The sequence below is a fragment of the Petaurus breviceps genome, unplaced genomic scaffold (assembly GCF_028583685.1).
Source record: "Petaurus breviceps papuanus isolate PSGF00001 unplaced genomic scaffold, PetGlider_PUasm1.0 91041, whole genome shotgun sequence".
In the NCBI taxonomy this organism is placed as follows: Eukaryota; Metazoa; Chordata; class Mammalia; order Diprotodontia; family Petauridae; genus Petaurus; species Petaurus breviceps.
Window position 1 is genome coordinate 25,964,092 of NW_027187400.1, and position 2,868 is coordinate 25,966,959.

The window sequence follows — 2,868 nt, forward strand, 5'->3', positions numbered from 1 at the left end:
ATGTTTTCCTTTGGCTTCTAACTTTGTAGAGGTCTTGGACTGTCTTCACTTTTCATATTTCCAAATAGACTAACTTATACATGAGCATACTTGTTAAATGATGCAGAATGTGCCGGGGCTTTAGGCCAGGAAGTCAGTTGTGGTATGGTGCAGACAATGCTGGTTTTGGAGACAGAGGACTCTGGGTTTGATCTCTGCCACTTACTACTTGTGTGACGATGGGCCTCAGTTTCCCCATCTGTAAAGTCATGGAATTGCTCTAGATGACTTCTAAATCTATGATCTGCCCATCCAAAGGAAGGAGTGGGGAATACAAGAGCCAAAATGTTGAGTAAAAGTTTTGTGTGATTGGCCTTAGGCTCTCTGCCAGCCTCCCAAAGGGCACATTGTTTTTTTTCATTCAGTTTTCTAGTCCTTTGTCAATCAGTATTGGACTAGGTGTGACCAGAGAAAAATAGGCAGAATCCAGGGGCAATCGTGGGTTATATTGTCAGTGAGGGAGCATTCTTGGAATACAGAGCCTCTTCTGGCCATTTTTAAGACATGGATCTGCCCACACAGGCACTCAATAAATTCCTCCTGAGTGTTGTTGAAGAAATGCCAGCTTCGATTCTACATCCTGCAAGCTTACCATAAGTAAGTGTTAACAAGAGAGAGATGCCTTATGGTATGTTAACCACATGACTCTTAGAAAAGTGTGAAAGAGTTGGCTAATTGGTACCAGCCACAGATCCCTGTAGCAAATACAGGAATGTGTTATTCTCTTCAACTTTAGCCATTTCTCTGACTTTGAAACTATAGCTATAACCAGTGTGAGATGAGCAAGATTTTGTTCCTGGATGTTGATTTCTGGGGCATCAGGAGCAATTTCCTTCCCAAGGCAATTGCCATCCCTTGTGGTCTTCCAAAAGCTCAGACCACCCCTCCAGAGCCCTCCTATCCCTCTCCCAAACCCCACAAGAATTAGGGGGAGCCTCCCTGGGAGAGAAGAGAAGCTGTCCCCTCTCCCAAAATGACCACACCTGCAGCTGGACTGTCCTCTGAACAACAACCACCTTTACCTGCCCCCTCCTCCAAAGTACAACTTGTTTTTGCCCCAAGAGAAAGCATTCCTGGTTTACAGCTCTGTTAGGAACACAAGTGAAAAGAATACATAGCTGCATACAAATTACTCTGATTTTTGGAATATGCATACTAGTTAAAAAAAACTGCTGAGAGAAAACCCAAACCCAAACTGACTCCAAGAATTTCATCCGGAGTCCCTGCCCAAGGCTGCTAGCACTCTTTGCTGTTTTTCTAGTGTTTCCAGACCCCAAGAATTCACAACAAAGGGGAAAAGCTACTGCTAGCAATGTGGTTGGGACCACAGGAGCCTCAACTGAAATATTTCTGCTAAGATCTGAACCGTATGATCCTCAGTATCATGCAGACTCCTGTTCTCCTCACAGTTGGAGCCTTCTTATAGCCATCACCTCTCTAAGGGAGAACTTTAATTAAGGCACTTTCCTCTTTAATATTTCCTTTTCTTTCCCTTTACCCCTCAAAAATGATGAGGTCTTGCAAATAGGTGACAATCAAGTCTCAGGGTTGAACCAAGGAAAATGTGGGGAGGTCTCTTTTGAGATTTGGAAGCTGTATATTTTTTTGTATTTTTTTTTGGAGGGGGGAAGGCAGGGCAATTGGAGTTAAGTAACTTGCCCAAGATCACACAGCTAGTAAGTATTAAGCGTCCGAGGCCAAATTTGAACTCAGGTCCTTCTGACTCCAGGGCCGGTGCTCTATTCACTGCACCACCCAAGCTGTGCCTGGAAGCTGTATTTTGAAGAGCCAGAAAATTAAATCTTGAGATCCATCATTTCAAGGCAAAATGTCATAATGGAAAGAGTAGAGTAGCATCAGGAACTCAGATTCATCTACTTCTGACACTTAGAAGTCTTCTGACCATGAAGAAGTCATTTCAGTTGCTCAGGTAAGTCCCTAGGACTTATCTACTAAGTTACCTAAGGTTGCAATCTTTGCATGACAAAGTGTGTACCATGTTGGAATTTCCCCACCCTAATAAAATTACAAATATTTTCCCTATTTGTATTTGTGTTTAGTGGAACTCAACACAGCAAAGAAAAGCACAGGCCCAATTCTGGAAAGCTCATACAATCTCCCATTATCTAGCCACCAAAACCAAGAGCACTTGAACTTTTGGAAATTCAAAAGTTAATTTCATTCCATGCTCTGATTTACCTATGTGGTATGGATCCTCCTTTTAAATCATAAAAACTGCTTAACCTCCCAACCTCAATTTCATCGTGGAAAGGATAGAAGGTTTAGCTGCTTCACAGAGGTGGTAGAAGCCAGAATTAATTAATGTTTACTAAGCACCCGGATGGCAGAACTATTCTCATTAAATTCTAATTATGATTATCTGCATGTTGGGGGCAATACAAAGCAAAGGGTTGATGCTTGGACCAAATTTGGTATACTGCTTTCTGTGCTATGGAATTCCATTTTAAAAAGAATGACTTACATTTCCCTAATTTTTCATGCTTCTCACGCATGGCCGCTGCAGAAAATTCTCATTAGTCTAATCTTGACAGCATGAAAATGACATATGGTGAAATCAGGTCAAAAGGGAGAACTCTGATCCTTGCTTTTTTTTAATTCTTTGTCTTTTTCATGGCTTCTGACTGCTCCTTCTCTGAAAGGTCCTTTGTCTTTTTCAAATTAAATCTTTGTCCAGCACCCCTACCTCAAGTAATATTGCAGACTAAGTATGAGAGTAATGGTCTAACCTTAAAGTAATGGCAGTAAAACTCCAAGCTAAGGATTAGCTATCTTTGCAACCCTGGTTGCCACTAGCCAGTATACCTGACA